Genomic DNA, 16,410 nt, shown 5'->3' with positions numbered 1-16,410 from the left:
CAGATAAGAGAAAGCAGCAAAAATACCTTCTATTTTAGACTATTTAAGCATCTCACTTCTCCTTTGGCCTAAATTGGCAGGAGGAACGAGGAAGTGGATTGACCCCACGGTCCCTCTTCCCCAGCAACTAAGGGGAGTCTGGTGACCTCTGAGAGCTAACATGGAGGGCCTGGAGAGCAGCAAGAAGGGCTGCTTTTGTGTCTATCTCTCCTCCTTCTCAGACCTTCTTATTCTTCTTTTTAGCAGATCCTATGACTCTACTTACTTTCTTCTTTTTAAAGCTGTCACCATCTACTCTGTCTCCTGGGGCAGACCCCCAGTGTTCAGGCTTATTGGACGTTTTTCTGCATCTTCCCAGCACCAACAATCTATTTCAGTTTTAAGGTTTAACAATAGTGTGGGGAAAGAGACAGATGATAAGAATCAACTTTGGAAAACTGAAAACTTTAAGGAATCATACAAAGTTCTTATAAGTTATGATCCTGGCCTACAGTAGTTATAACTTTCTGAATATGGAGCACACAGACGTCCCGTTCTAATAGGGCAGTGGGGTTTCAAAGCGTGGTCCCCAGACCAGCCATCTCAACATCACCCCAGGAAACTGATAGAAATGCAAACTAGACCTACTAAATCAGAAACTCTAGGAGTGGGGTTCAACTATTTAGACACTAATGTTTCAGAACAACTGCTGTAAAAAAGTAATGGCAAAATTCTGTAATTTAAAGCTGGCAAACAAACTTCTTATCCAGGCATATACTATCTCAAACAGAAATCTTGTCCCTTAAAAAAAAAAATACTAATTTAATATGTAAAAACTGCCTTTAAGTATCAAATAAATTTTAAGTGAGTGGTTATTTGCTTTTCTGAGGTTCTTCAGTCTAGGTAAAATGAATTTTTCTCAGCTTCTGAGAATATAAAGTGATGTCCATATGTTACTCTAAAGAGAGAAGATAATACTCAGGAAGCTTGGTAAAATAATCATCTAATCAAATGTTGGCATAGTCCATGCTTTTATTTTCACTTCTAAGAAAAGCAGCAACTTGCCCTTTTTAAGGAACTTGAATTTAAAATCTCAAAGCAGATTAGCATTTACATGCATCAAGTAATGTCACGGCATCCCTTTAAAACTAAATGTCCGACTAAAACAAAGCCTCATTCAAGTCACAAAAGTAAGTGCAATAAAAAAATAAACATAGAGGTCCTACATATAGATGCCCAACGTGATTGTGGAAACCATCATGCATTTTGGTATACTTTAGCAGGAATTCAAGGGTTGAAATCCCACTGGAAAATGCAATTTAGGATGTATCATTTATGGGGCACAGCAAGTTAGACTGATCCAAATTCCTGAAAAGACTATATTCTAGCTATGGAGAAGTCCTCTAAAGAAATAAAAAAAGGAAGGGGGGGGCTATGATTAGCATGTCAAATTGCATTTATTTTCCAAAGGGGATAAAGTAAGAAACTTCCCATTATCTTGTGTCCTTAGCCATTTGTTTAGTAAATACTTGTAAATGAAGCAGAAGCAATCTTCAGCCTAGATAATGTTTACAGTTTGATTTAGATGAATGTGAAAGCGAAGGATCCTTTATTAGCATTACTGCATGTGTTGAAAACATTCTATATTTGCATGTTTCTTAGTAAAGGCCTCTTCTTTAAATCTTTTCATCATTTTCAGCAAAATGTAGGAAACATTCTCATCTTCTGAGAACTTATTTGAATTCTGACTGTGACGAACACCTTCAAACTCAAGGAATGGTCCGTCTCCCTGTTGTTTTTAATGTCTGACCTTACTATTTATTGCACAAGTAGACTTCAAACATTGAAACAGTAGTAAGAGACACAGCATTAAAGCACTCACGAATGGTTCATTTCATGGTCTTCTCCCTTGTAGAAACAAAGCTGTCTGTATAATCTTTCGGTGATGGGGGCTATGAGAGTTAAGATGAGCACTTCTATCTTTATCCTTGAAAGTTCTATCCTTAGTCCCTTTGAATAGATGATCTCGCCTTTTTAAAAAATAGCTTTATTGAGATATATTTTACATATCATAAAATTCACCCATTTCAAGTGTACCATTCAATGATTTTGAGATAATTTATCAACTTGTCCAGCCATCGCCACAATCAGTTTCAGAACATTTTCATCTCCCTCAACAAAATCTCAATCTTACCCCTGGCCCTCCCAGCCCCAGGAAACCACTAACTTTCTTACTGTCTCTATAGATTTGCCCATTCTGGACATTTTATATACAGGAAATCATGCAATAAATGGGCTTGTTGCAGGAGAATGGGGCACAGAGAGGACGGTCATGTCGCAAGTCTCAGGCAAGGCCCTGGGACGGGCTACCAAGTGAGGGTCCTTGGCTTCCTGCAGGAAAGAATTCAAGAGCAAGCCATAGTAAGTGAAAGCAGGTTTATTTAGAGAGATACACATTCCATAGGCAGAATGCAGTCTGTCTCAGAAGGCTAGAGTGGCTCCCATATATGGGTGGTTAGTTTTTATGGGCTGGGTAATTTTATAGGCTAACGAATGGGAGGATTATTCCAACTATTTTGGAGAAGGGGCAGGGATTTCCAGGAATTTGGCCACCGCCCACTTTTTGGCCTTCTGTGGTCGGCCTTGGAACTGTCATGGCGCCTATGGGTGTGTCATTTAGCATGCTGATGTATTACAATGAGCATATAATGAGGCTTGAGGTCTACTGGAAGTCAAATCTTCTGCCATCTTGGACCTAACAGGTTCTAACCAGTTTATGTTGTATCCTCAAGGGCTATGTCATTCTTTTAATGGTTGTGCCCTGCCCCTTTCTCTCCTGTTCCAGGCTCTTATATCAGACTTCTTCCACTTAGCATAATGTTTCTGAGTTTCATCCATGTTCAGCATGTATCAAAGAATTATTTATTTGTTTCTTTGTTTGCTTGCTTGTTTAATTATTTTTCCTGTTGTATCATCCCAGAACTTCCTCTTGACTGAAACTCTGCATTAAGAAAGCTTCATGTTATAGTTGCATGCTAGGCTGATGGGGGACAACTTTGGGGGCTTCTATATCCTCTTTCCACGGCTCTTCTCCTTTAGACATTTGTCACCATCTCTAAAGCCTTCAAGATGTCATTTCTCCATAGGTTGACCTAGTCATTCCTCTCCTAGGCCATTGCCTGGTGCAGAATTAATGACTTGCTCACTTATGGTGCCTAGCATATTCCACACACCCACACCCTAACATCACACTCCATGAGGAATAAGCTAACCGAATTGAGGGAAAAAGCCCTTTCCTCAATACATTTACTTCAGAGGAGTCCTCGGGGGAGGCAGACATTTCAGGTAGGAAAGAGGGTAATAAGAACACTCTAGTCCAACTAAGAATGAAAATTGCCAGATAATTTAGCTGAGAGGACTTAGCTCAACAGTTAAACTCTTAACAGAAGTTTTATTTAGGCTCATTTGAACAAACAGAATCAGCAGACAAATTCTTTTTAAAGAAAGTTCTCTTTCATCTGACTAAAAGGAAGGAACACATTTAAACCAAAACAGGAACTACTCTGGCAATATATGTGTAAAAAAATAAGCACCCTATGGGGTTCTTTTTAAATTAGCCAGAGCACACAGAGAACTCTTTGAAAAGAAAACTCTGGGGGGGAAATATTTTTCTTGATTTCATAAACACTCATTGTTTAATAATCTGAAGAAAGTGCAGAGCTATGATTAAGTTCCCCCACCTCCTAAAGGGATGATTTCCTTTAAGTCACCTGCTCTCCCATCCACCCCCAACCTCCTGCTCTATTTAGGGAAGTAACTTGAAAACCTGCCTATCAGGGAAGCAAGAATTGACCCAGCAGGTCCTAGTTTTCAAACTGGATACACACAGGCAAGGCTACGCACCCCCACTTATGGCACAAGAAGCTGAGTTTTGCCTAGTTGCTTCCACAGTGTATTAATAAGTTGTTCGAATTTCACGAGGAGTAGATAACCGACTCCAGTTTATTTTGCTGCTTTTTTAAAAAAAGAGCGACTTCAAGGACATCTACCCTCCCCAACCTCTCTTTCCCATGCCTAAGGCCATCATATAATTTCATTCAGGACACTCAGAACCACCTGAGTCTTGGACTTCCCTGGTGGCACAGTGGTTAAGAATCCGCCTGCCAATGCAGGGGACATGGGTTCGAGCCCTGGTCCGCGAAGATCCCACATGCCACGGAGCAACTAAGCCCGTGCGCCACAACTATTGAGCCTGCGCTCTAGAGCCTGTGAGCCACAACTACTGAGACCACGTGCCTCAACTGCTGAAGTCCACGTGCCTAGAGCCCATGCTCTGCAACAAGAGAAGCCACCTCAATGAGAAGCCCAAGCACCGCAACGAAGAGTAGCCCCCACTCGCTGCCACTAGAGAAAGCCCGCACACAGCAATGAAGACCCAATGCAGCCAAAAATAAATAAATAAATTAATTAATTAATTAAAACAAAAACAGGAACCATCTGAGCCTGGTTGTAGCGTCCATTCTTAGCAATTGTTCAGGTATGGCTCAAGATGTGCTATTTATATATTTTTCTGGACTTACTCCAATGAGAAAAGTTATATCTTCAACAGGATCAAAATATAATTACTCAAAATTGAGGCAACTTGATTTGAAGCAAATATCTAACAGATTTTTAAATTTGTTTATGTTAACTTTAAATTTTATATTAGAGTATAGTTTATTAACAATGTTGTGTTAGTTTCAGGTATACAGCAAAGTGATTCAGTTACACATATACATGTATCTACTCTTTCTCAAATTCTTTTCCCACTTAGGTTGTTACATAATAACAGATTTTAAAAATAAATAAATAAAAGGCCTAATATGCCATGTAAAGAAAGTAGAAAGAATTTTTACCAGGAATCTGGGTTTGGAGAACATTCCTGTAAATAAGCAATGTATTTACTTTTGAGCTTCGTGGCATCCAGGAAAAAGAGAAACACAACAAAGTATTTTGCTCTTGCTAACTAAAAAAAAGGACTCTATTCCCCCAAAATTGTACTAGCATTAAATTCTGATAAATTTATCAATTTATAATATGGAACAATTTTACATACTTATATAAAACGTTCAGGGAAACATGCTTCAGGTAGTGCATTCTTAATGTGACCCTCCCAACAAGAGCTGAGAATAAGTTCACTGTTAAATGTCTGATGTATAAGTGTTCTGTGGTGTTCATAAGTTCATTACACAAACTTGACTGATTAATAAGGTACTGGCTGGAGACCTTCAAGATGGTGGAGGTGTAAGACGTGGAGATCACCTTCTTCCCCACAAATACATCAGAAATACATCTACATGTGGAACGGCTCCAACACAATACCTACTGAATGCTGGCAGAAGACCTCAGACTTCCCAAAAGGCAAGAAACTCCCCACGTACCTGGTTAGGGCAAAAAAAAGAAAAAACAGAGACAAAAGAATAGGGATGGGACCTGCACCTCTGGGAGGGAGCTGTGAAGGAGGAAAAGTTTCCACACACTAGGAAGCCCCTTCACTGGCGGAGACGGCGGGTGGCAGGGCGGGGGAAGCTTCGGAGCCACGGAGGAGAGCGCAGCAACAGGGGTGCAGAGGGCAAAGCGGAGAGATTCCCGCACAGAGGATCTGTGCCGACCTGCACTCACCAGCCCGAGAGGCTTGTCTGCTCACCCGCCAGTGCGGGTGTGGGCTGGGAGCTGAGGCTCGGGCTTCGGAGGTCAGATCCCAGGAAGAGGACTGGGGTTGGCTGCGTGAACACGGCCTGAAGGGGGCTTAGTGCACCACAGCTACCTTGGAGGGAGTCTAGGAAAAAGTCCGGACCTGTCTAAGAGGGAAGAAACCATTGTTTCAGGGTGCGCAAGGAGAGGGGATTCAGAGCACTGCTTAAACAAGCTCCAGAGACAGGCACCGCGGCTATCAGTGCGGACACCAGAGACGGGCATGAAACGCTAAGGCTGCTGCTGCGGCCACCAAGAAGCCTGTGTGCAAGCACAGGTCACTATCCACACCTCCCCTACTGGGAGCCTGTGCAGCTTGCCACTGCCAGGGTCCCGTGATCCAGGGATAACTTCCCTGGGAGACCACATGGCGCGCCTCGGGCTGGTGCAATGTCACTCTGGCCTCTGCCGCCGCAGGCTCACCCCGCATTCTGTACCCCTCCCTCCCCACGGCCTGAGTGAGCCAGAGCCCCCAAATCAGCTGCTCCTTTAACCCCGTCCCGTCTGAGCGAAGAACAGACGCCCTCAGGTGACCTACACGCAGAGGTGGGGCCAAATCCAAAGCTGAACCCCAGGAGCTGTGGGAACAAAGAAGAGAAAGGGAAATCTCTCCCAGCAGCCTCAGGAGCAGTGGATTAAATCTCTACAATCAACTTGATGTACCCTGCATCTCTGAAATACCTGAATAGACAACGAATCTTCCCAAAATTGAGACGGTGGACTTCGTGTGATTTTGTCGGCATAGCTTTGCTTTTACCATTTGTCTTATGGTTCTGTCTGTCCGTTTTTTGTTTTTGTTTTTTTTTTAATATAGTTTTTTAGCACTTGTTATCATTGGTGGATTTGTTTTTTGGTTTGGTTGCTCTCTTCTTTCTTTCTATCTTTCTTTCTTTCTTTCTTTTCTTTTTTTTAATACTTATTAATTTTTTTTAATTTTTAATAATTATTTTTTATTTTATTAACTTTATTTTATTTTATTTTTCTTTCTTTCTTTCTTTTTTTCTCCCTTTTCTTCTGAGCCGTGTGGCTGACAGGGTCTTGATGGTCTGGCTGGGTGTCAAGCCTGTGCCTCTGAGGTGGGAGACCTGAGTTCAGGACATTGGTCCACCAGAGACCTCCCAGCTCCACGTAATATCAAATGGCGAAAGCTCTCCCAGAGATCTCCATCTCAATGCTAATACCCAGCTCCACTCAACGACCAATAAGCTACAGTGCTGGACACCACATGCCAAACTAGCAAGACAGGAACACAATCCCACCCATTAGCAGAGAGGCTGCCTAAAATCACAATGTCACAGACACCCCAAACACACCACCAGACATGATCCCGCCCACCAGAAAGACAAGATCGAGCCTCATCCACCAGAAACAGGCACCAGTCCCCTCCAAGAGGAAGCCAACACAACCCACTGAACCAACCTTAGCCACTGGGGGCAGACACCAAAAACAACCGGAACTATGAACCTATAGCCTGCGAAAAGGAGACCCCAAACACAGTAAGTTAAGCAAAATGAGAAGACAGAGAAACACACAGCAGATGAAGGAGCAAGGTAAAAACCCACCAGACAGAACAAATGAAGAGGAAATAGGCAGTCTACCTGAAAAAGAATTCAGAGTACTGATAGTAAAGATGATCTAAAATCTTGGAAATGGAATGGAGAAAATACAAGAAACGTTTAACAAGGACCTAGAAGAAATAAAGAGCAAACAAACAATGATGAACAACACAATAAGTGAAACTTAAAATTCTCTAGAAGGAATCAATAGCAGAATAACTGATGCAGAAGAACGGATAAGTGACCTGGAAGATAAAATAGTGGAAATAACTATTGTAGAGCAGAATAAAGAAAAAAGGATGAAAAGAATTGAGGACAGTCTCAGAGACCTCTGGGACAACATTAAACACACCAACATTTGAAGTATAGGGGTCCCAGAAGAAGAAGAGAAAAAGAAAGGGACTGAGAAAATATTTGAAGAGATTATAGTTGAAAACTTCCCTAATATGGTAACGTAAATAGTCAATCAAGTCCAGGAAGCACAGAGAGTCCCATAGAGGATAAATCCAAGGATAAACAGGCCAAGACACATATTAATCAAACTATCAAAAATTAAATAGAAAGAAAAAATATTAAAAGCAGCAAGGGAAAAACAACGAGTAACATACAAGGGAATCCCCATAAGGTTAACAGCTGATCTTTCAGCAGAAACTCTGCAAGGCAGAAGGGAGTGGCAGGACATATTTAAAGTGATGAAAGGGAAAAACCTACAATCAAGATTACTCTACCCAGCCAGGATCTCATTCAGATTCGACGGAGAAATCAAAACCTTTGCAGACAAGCAAAAGTTAAGAGAATTCAGCACCACCAAACCAGCTTTAAAACAAATGCTAAAGGAATTTCTCTAGGCAGGAAACACAAGAGAATGAGAAGACCTGCAATAACAAACCCAAAACAATTAAGAAAATGGTAATAGGAACATACATATCGATAACTACCTTAAATATAAATGGATTAAATGCTCTAACCAAAAGACATAGATTGGCTGAATAGATACAAAAACAAGACCCGTATATATGCTGTCTACAAGAGACCCACTTCAGACCTAGGGACACATACAGACTGAAAGTGAGGGGATGGAAAAAGATATTCCATGCGAATGGAAATCAAAAGAAAGCTGGAGTAGCAATTCTCATATCAGAGAAAATAGATTTCAAAATAAAGACTATTACAAGAGACAAAGAAGGACACTACATAATGATCAAGGGATCAATCCAAGAAGAAGATATAACAATTGTAAATATTTATGCACCCAACATAGGACCACTCAATACATAAGGCAAATGCTAACAGCCATAAAAGGGGAAATCGACAGTAACACAATCATAGTAGGGGACATTAACATCCCACTTTCACCAATGGACAGATCGTCCAAAATGAAAATAAATAAGGAAACAAAAGCTTTAAATGATACATTAAACAAGATGGACTTAATTGATATTTATAGGACATTCCATCCAAAAACAACAGAATACACTTTCTTCTCAAGTGCTCATGGAACATTTTCCAGGATAGATCATATCTTGGGTCACAAATCAAGCCTTGGTAAATTTAAGAAAATTGAAATCATATCAAGTATCTTTTCTGACCACAACGCTATGACACTAGATATCAATTACAGGAAAAAAAACTGTAAAAACTACAAACACATGGAGGCTAAACAATACACTACTAAATAACCAAGAGATCACTGAAGAAATCAAAGAGGAAATCAAAAAATACCAAGAAACAAATGACAATAAAAACACAATGACCCAAAACTATGGGATGCAGCAAAAGCTGTTGAAAAAGGGAAGTTTATAGCAATACAATCCTACCTCAAGAAACAAGAAACATCTCAAAAAAAAAACTAATCTTACACCTAAAGCAATTAGAGAAAGAAGCAAAAAAAACACCCCAAAGTTAGCAGAAGGAAAGAAATCATAAAGACCAAATCAGAAATAAATGAAAAAGAAATGAAGGAAACTATAGCAAAGATCAATAAAACTAAAAGCTGGTTCTTTGACAAGATAAACAAAATTGATAAACCATTAGCCAGACTCATCAAGAAAAAAGGGAGAAGACAAATCAATAGAATTAGGAAAGAAAAAGGAGAAGTAACAACTGACACTGCAGAAATACAAAGGATCATGAGAGATTACTACAAGCAACTTTATGCCAATAAAATGGACAACCTGGAAGAAATGGACAGATTCTTAGAAATGCACAACCTTCCGAGACTGAACCAGGAAGAAATAGAAAATATGAACAGACCAATCACAAGCACTGAAATTGAAACTGATTAAAAATCTTCCAACAAACAAAAGCCCAGGACCAGATGGCTTCACAGGCGAATTCTATCAAACATTTAGAGAAGAGCTAACACCCATCCTTCTCAAACTCTTCCAAAATATAGCAGAGGGAGGAACACTCCCCAACTCATTCTACGAGGCCACCATCACCCTGATACCAAAACCAGACAAAGATGTCACAAAGAAAGAAAACTACAGGCCAATATCACTGATGAACATAGATGCAAAAATCCTCAACAAAATACTAGCAAACAGAATCCAACAGCACATTAAAAGGATCATACACCATGATCAAGTGGGGTTTATCCCAGGAATGCAAGGATTCTTCAATATATGCAAATCAATCAATGTGATACACCATATTAACAAATTGAAGGAGAAAAACCATATGATCATCTCAATTGATGCAGAGAAAGCTTTCGACAAAATTCAACACCCATTTATGATAAAAACCCTGCAGAAAGTAGGCATAGAGGGAACTTTCCTCAACATAATAAAGGCCATATATGACAAACCCACAGCCAACATCGTTGTCAATGATGAAAAACTGAAACCATTTCCTCTAAGATCAGGAACAAGACAAGGCCATCCACTCTCACCACTATTATTCAACATAGTTTTGGAAGTTTCAGCCACAGCAATCAGAGCAGAAAAAGAAATAAAAGGAATCCAAACTGGAAAAGAAGAAGTAAAACTGTCACTGTTTGCAGATGACATGATACTATACATAGAGAATCCAAAAGATGCTACCAGAAAACTACTAGAGCTAATCAATGAATTTGGTAAAGTAGCAGGATACAAAATTAATGCACAGAAATCTCTTGCAGTCCTATACACTAATGATGAAAAATCTGAAAGTGAAGTTAAAAAACACTCCCATTTACCATTGCAACAAAAAGAATAAAATATCTAGGAATAAACCTACCTAAGGAGACAAAAGACCTGTATGCAGAAAACTATAAGACACTGATGAAAGAAATTAAAGATGATACAAACAGATCAGAGATATACCATGTTCTTGGATTGGAAGACTCAACATTGTGAAAATGACTATACTACTGAAAGCAATCTACAGATTCAATGCAATCCCTATCAAACTACCAATGGCATTTTTCACAGACCTAGAACAAAAAATTTCACAATTTGTATGGAAACACAAAAGACCCCGAATAGCCAAAGCAGTCTTGAGAAAGAAAAATGGAGCTGGAGGAATCAGGCTCCTGGACTTCAGACTATAGTACAAAGCTACAGTAATCAAGACAGTATGGTACTGGCACAAAAACAGAAATATAGATCAATGGAACAGAATAGAAAGCCCAGAGATAAACCCATGCACATATGGTCACCTTATTTTTGATAAAGGAGGCAAGAATATACAATGGAGAAAAGACAGCCTCTTCAATAAGTGGTGCTGGGAAAACTGGACAGTTACATATAAAAGAATGAAATTAGAACACTCCTTAACACCATACACAAAAATAAACTCAAGATGGATTTAAAGACCTAAATGTAAGGCCAGACACTATAAAACTCTTAGAAGAAAACATAGGCAGAACACTCTATGACATAAATCACAGCAAAATCCTTTTTGACCCACCTTCTAGAGAAATGGAAATAAAAAGAAAAATAAACAAATGGGACCTAATGAAACTTAAAATCTTTTGCACAGCAAAGGAAACCATAAACAAGATGAAAAGACAACCCTCAGAATGGGAGAAAATATTTGGAAATGAAGCAACTGACAAAGGATTAATCTCCAAAATTTACATGCAGCTCATGCAGCTCAATAACAAAACAACAAATGACCCAATCCAAAAATGGGCAGAAGACCTAAATAGACATTTCTCCAAAGAACATATACATATTGCCAACAAACACATGAAAGGATGCTCAACATCACTAATCATTAGAGAAATGCAAATCAAAACTACAATGAGATATCACCTCACACCGGTCAGACGGCAATCATCAAAAAATGTACAAACAATAAATGCTGTAGAGGGTGTGGAGAAAAGGGAACCCTCTTGCACTGCTGGTGGGAATGTAAATTGATACAGCCACTATGGAGAACAGTATGGAGGTTCCTTTAAAAACTAAAAATAGAACTACCATACGATCCAGCAATCCCACTACTGGGCATATACCCTGAGCAAACCATAATTCAAAAAGCGTCATGTACCACAATGTTCATTGCAGCTCTATTTACAATAGCCAGGACATGGAAGCAACCTAAGTGTCCATCGACAGATGAATGGATAAAGAAGATGTGGTACATATGGAATATTACTCAGCCATAAAAAGAAATGAAACTGAGTTATTTGTAGTGAGGTTGATGGACCTAGAGTCTGTCATACAGAGTGAAGTAAGTCAGAAAGAGAAAAACAAATACCGTATTCTAACACATATATATGGAATCTAAAAAAAAAAAATGCTTATGAAGAACCTAGGGGCAGGACAGGAATAAAGACTCAGATGTAGAGAATGGACTTGAGGACATGGGGAGGGGGAAGGTTATGCTGGGATGAAGTGAGAGAGTGGCATGGACATATATACACTACCAAATATAAAATAGATAGCTAGTGGGAAGCATACGCATAGCACAGAGAGATCAGCTCAGTGTTTTGTGACCACCTAGAAGGGTGGGATAGGAAGTGTGGGAGGGAGACGCAAGCGGGAGGGGATATGGGGATGTATGTATACGTATAGCTGATTCACTTTGTTATAAAGCAGAAACTAACACACCATTGTAAAGCAATTATACTCCGGTAAAGATGTTAAAAAAAAAAAAAAAAAAAAAGGTACTGGCTAAGCCCTGAAGATCCATCCACAAACAGAATAGACCTGTCCTACTCTTTATGGAATCTGGTAGGAAGACTGAAATTAAGTAAATAGTGTAAGTAAGTATATATTTGCCATTTCAAAAATTGCTGTAAAAGAGAAATACAGGCACTATTAAAGTCTAACTTAGATGATGGGACAGAAGGACAATCAGAAAAGTCTTTCCTACAGCAGCAAAAAGTCAGAGATCTGAAAATGAGTACGAATTAACCTGGATGGGACCTGAGGGGATGAGAATTGCTCTCCAGACTAATAAAACGAATTTACAAAGAGGACACAGGTTTGCCCAAAGCAGAATCCTGTGGTCCTAACAGGGAGAGTAAGAGAGAGACCAAAGGTAAGACTGGAAAAGTATGTGAGGCTAGAACCTGAGGCACCTTGTAAATTGCATTTAAGGTGCATTTAAGATGTTAATCTTATCCAAAGAATAACTAGGAAATCACCCAAGAGTTTTAAGCATATTAAGAGTTACACCCAGGGCTTCTCTTGTGGTTCAGGGGTTAAGAATCCATCTGCCAATACAGAGAACACGGGTTCGAGCCCGGGTCCAGGAAGATCCCACATGTCGCGGAGCAACTAAGCCCGTGCACCACAACTACTGAGCCTGCGCTCTAGAGCCCGCGAGCCACAACTACTGAGCCCGCCTGCTACAACTACTGAAGCCCGCGTGCCTAGAGTCAGTGCTCTGCAACAAGAGAAGCCACCGCAATGAGAAGCCCGTGCACCACAGTGAAGAGTAGCCCCTGCTCGCCGCAACTAGAGAAAGCCCGCATGCAGAAACAAAGACCCAATGCAGCCAAAAATAAATAACTAAATTTTAAAAAATAATTAAAAGACATTTTGAAAAAAAAAAATAAAGGAGTTACACACATTAAGCACCAGGGCAATGAGAATTCTGGTATCATTATAAAAATTAAAAAGTGAAGATCCATTCCTAAGGCGCTCTATTCCTTATTTGCTTTATAAGAGAGCTATAAGAAAGGGGACTTCCCGGTGGTCCAGTGGGTAAGACTCTGTGCTCCCAATGCAGGGGTTCCATCCCAGGTCAGGGAACTAGATCCCACATGCATGCCACAACTAAGAGTCCGCATGGTGCAACTAAGACCCCGCACAGCCAAAATAAATAAAATAAATAATAAATAAATATTTTTTTAAAAAAGAGAGCTATAAGAAAATCTATAACCATGGCCACATCTCTTAAGAAGCTTCTATAGATCTGCTCAAATATTCAATAATACTTGAAACCCTACAAATCTAGATCAGGATGGGCAAACTTTTTAAAATAAAGAGCTAGATAGTACATAGTTTTGACTTTGTGGGCTAGAGGATCTTTTGTCACATGTATTCAACTCTGCTATTGTAGTGTAGAAGCAGCCATCAACAATGTGAGCATGGCTGTGATCCCATAAAACTTTGTTTGCAAAGAACAGGAGGTAATGGATTTAGCCCTTGGGCAATACTTTGCCTATCCTTGACCTAGATCAAGCAGCATCAAAGAGAGATCAGGATGGAAGATTTTGGAGGATATGGTAAACATCTAAGTAAACAAACCTTTAATGGGATAGCTGTATTTCCTTGGGACTTTGATTTTGTGGAAGACTGTGCTGTGATGGGACCATAAATAAGGGACAAAAGGCACCTTCTGTGAGCTGAACAAATTGACCCTGTGAACGGAATTATCATCTGTGTAGACTGTGAGAAATCTAAGCTCCTTAGAGGCAGGGATTTGTGTCTGTTTTGTTCAGTTTTTCTTTTTAACCCCTAGCTGAATCCATGGATCCTCAAGTTTTGTCTATAGAATAATATGCTGATAGCTAATAACAGATGTACCTCACCAAATGAATGTTCAGTTAATGACTTTTTACCAATATAATTCTTAAAAAACTCATATCACTTTTGGGCAACTTTGTTTTATGCCCGGTATAAAGAAAAGTTTCACCCAAAACACACTAAATACATGTAGTACTAGAAATTGTGTCAATATTATGATCTCAGGCAAAGAAAGAGTTTTTTGTAGTCAGAGTATTATGGGGAACAAATTTATATTGGAACAAATTGCCCTGTTTGGATGAAGGCAAACATGTTCGCTTTGCCTATGGATACCAAGCAAGAGGTGAAGACATAGCATCTTCATTTCTTACAACACTTTGGTCTGTTGTGTGCATGTGTTTTGCTTTTATTTTTGTTCTAGAGATAAATTTTTAAGCTTATTTTAAGTAAAATTTGACCTCGATAATAATGAGCCCTCAAAAGATCAAAAAGTCTATGAAGAAAATAGTGCACAAAGGATAATGAGCTTTCCAATGCCAAACTCCCTCACTCCTTCCTTGTACATATTGCGTTGGCCGAAAAGTTCGTTTGGGTTTTTCATACCATCTTATGGAAAAATCCGAACGAACTTTTTGGCCAATCCAATGTACCACCCACTATCCAGTCATCTCTTCTTCCTTTGGTGAATACAATAAACCTTCACTGGATTACTTGTTTGCTTACTTTCAAATTCTTTATTATTGCTCATACAAACTTACTTTTATTACGTATGTGTGTGTGTGGATATATAGGATATATATCCTATATATATTTAAATCTTTGAAAATTGTTTGGGTGTCTTAGGTTAGAATGTAAGATGTAATACATAATAAATTTTCCCATTAAAATCAACAGTTTTTTTTTTAAATTTAAAGACAGCTGGGCTTATAGAAATGAATTAACATTGTTAACCAAGGTATTGGGCAATTGGTTCTCTTTGCAGCACAATGTATTTTAATTTATGAATTTATAAAAAATATTGTTCTGAGAAGGAGTTCATAGACCTAAGCTAAAGGGGTCCATGGCACAAAAAAGAGCCTCTGGCTCTAGATCCTAGAATAGTGTGTCTAACATATAGTAAGGGCTCAGTAAATATTTCTTGAATACCAAATGATCTTTAACCCATATCAACAATATTGGTTCTATTAAAAAGACACTACACTATTCAGACAAAAATTATTTGAAAAGTGTCGTGGTGGTGCCTATGGCATGAAATACCTTCCCTTTTCAATAGGAAAAGATGCTGAGCTGGCTGTTTCTTATGGCAGGAAGACATAAGGGAGGCTACATCTGCATCAAATATTTACATAGATGCTTCAAAGGAGAGTTGAAGACAAAGAATGTTTTTAATCACATTTGGGATTAGAATTTGTTCAAAGCAATCCATAACTACCCAGCATTGTGACTATTTTGCTCACCAGTATATCCACAGCTCTTAACACAGTGCTTGGTAAACAGTGGCATCAATACGTATTTGAGGAATGAATGAACCCTGCTTGAGATTCTGTGGCAGTAAAAGCTCTAAGGGAAGATTAAAAACCTTGAATCAATATCAGAATCATATGGCTTGGTTAAGTGGTACCTGTCTATGGAATCAAAGATTGACGAGAGATCAATAAATATTGCAGGATTCTTCAGTTATTTTTAACTGTATCTACCCCCAAACCTCCCATAGATTAAAAAGCACCAAAAAAAGGTCAGCAATAGAATAGTGGTGCTTTAAATGCTCCTTTTTCATGCAGGGTGTTAAACGGAGAAGTCAGATCTGCAACTCATTACGAAGCAAGCATGCAAACGCAGAATGTTGGGAGACCGTGGAGCTGACTGACTGATGGGAGCTGGCACAGTAGAAGGTTGCCCTTTTTGTAGTGGTAGATGCTGTGACTCTGTCCTCGGGGGGCTGAGTAAAGGACTTTGCAGAGATTTGAGCTCACCATTCAGAGCAGGACCTGGAGAGCTAGGGCAGCTGAAGATTTTACCCTGGGGACTTCTTCATCTGGGAACAGTTAATTGGCTATGACTTAATGAGTCAGGTTTGTCAATTCTTAAGATAGCATGCTTTTAAAAGAATGCCTTTTAAAAGAATGAGGTAGAGCCTTATACTACTGGTTTGGAGTTCTTTTGCAGCATTTTAAGCAAAGAAAGCAAACTGAAGAAGAATAAAATAAAAACATCATGGTAAACATGTAGTATTTATTTGTGTA

General features: G+C 39.3%; 1 long non-coding RNA gene across 1 annotated transcript in view; it reads right to left on the bottom strand.

The window, feature by feature from the left end:
- Nucleotides 1–2,319: 2,319 nt before the first annotated feature.
- Nucleotides 2,320–16,410, bottom strand: part of LOC133100991 (uncharacterized) — a 495,678-nt gene continuing 481,587 nt past the window's right edge. The window contains exon 7 of the long non-coding RNA XR_009702570.1: nt 2,320–2,370. This is a non-coding gene — a long non-coding RNA (uncharacterized LOC133100991). The remainder of the gene's footprint in view (nt 2,371–16,410) is intronic.

This window comes from Eubalaena glacialis, chromosome 11 (assembly GCF_028564815.1).
Source record: "Eubalaena glacialis isolate mEubGla1 chromosome 11, mEubGla1.1.hap2.+ XY, whole genome shotgun sequence".
Lineage (NCBI taxonomy): Eukaryota > Metazoa > Chordata > Mammalia > Artiodactyla > Balaenidae > Eubalaena > Eubalaena glacialis.
Note: the sequence above shows the minus strand (reverse complement) of the source record. Positions and strands in the feature narration are given on the sequence as shown.